Source organism: Etheostoma spectabile, chromosome 14 (genome assembly GCF_008692095.1).
Source record: "Etheostoma spectabile isolate EspeVRDwgs_2016 chromosome 14, UIUC_Espe_1.0, whole genome shotgun sequence".
NCBI classification, from domain to species: Eukaryota; Metazoa; Chordata; class Actinopteri; order Perciformes; family Percidae; genus Etheostoma; species Etheostoma spectabile.
This window is the reverse complement of record NC_045746.1, coordinates 20,120,505-20,121,642: the sequence shown is the minus strand read 5'-3', so window position 1 is coordinate 20,121,642 and position 1,138 is coordinate 20,120,505.

The following is a 1,138-nucleotide window of genomic DNA, read 5'->3' as shown; positions in this document are numbered from 1 at the left end:
GTTTGTAAATTTGGAGTGCTGTCAGCGGAGAGAAAAACCTTCCCTTCCTCATAGTCCGTGTTTGTGTTGGCCTATTTTCTTTGCCCATGTCCCCCTGTAAGGTTACTTGTGTAAAGAGGTCTTGGGTTTGATGAAATGCGTTATATTAATCTAAGTTATTATGACGTCGGTTACTACAACAATCTCTTAATGCTGTGGCTCGGGACACAGTGACAGTGACTACGGTTTAGCTCACATAAGTTACCGTATGCAACACTTGAAATGCAACGATGCATCTGTAACTTATTCTCTTCTTGTAAATGAAGGATTTTCTGTCTGAGCAAAATATTAATCAAAACTATAAGACTCGTTGACGCTAACTCAGTAATCTACAGTGGGCGATACAGCACCGTAAAGGAAAGACCTTTGCAACAGCCAGTGTGGTAAAAACACTAGCGCTTTTGTCCAAAGTGGCAGCTAGAATCAAACTGAAAGTTGCATATAGCCACTTTAAAGGTGCTCTAAGCGATGTCACACGTGTTTTAGGCGACAACATTACAACAACATCTCCTCCCTATCCGCGAGCTGCCTGTCCCCAGGACCCCCCGGAAAAAAACCTGGTCTCTGTAGACAGCCCAGGGTCTACAAATGGCAACAAAAAACAAACTGTGCTAACCTGCACCACGAAGCATACACACACACAGTGTTCCAGTATTCCAGCCAATTACAGACAAGAAGGATTTGAGGGTGGGGCACAGAAGGGAGGGGACCGGATGAGGAGGAGGGAGGGGTGAGCTAGTCTCATTTTATTTGAAAATACTTTGAACGTCAACAAGAAGTAACGTCACCCAACATCGCCCAGAGCACCTTTAAGTAAATGTTTCTTTGTTGCACGTCTCACGTATTTATTCCTAATGAAGTCGTTCTGAGCTTATAGTTTCTGTCAGTTTCACCAAAAAGTTCCCAGATGACTTTTCTGTACTCAGCAAACCTAAGCTCTACATGCATAAAATCCATCATGAATCTCAAAAAGAAATTATTCACATTATATTTTATTATATATGTTATATTTTCTTCTTTTTCAAATACCCCTGGCTTTGCTGAAGAAAATATGTTCAACAGATTCATATTTGAAGCCAGTAAGAGACGCACTGAAGTA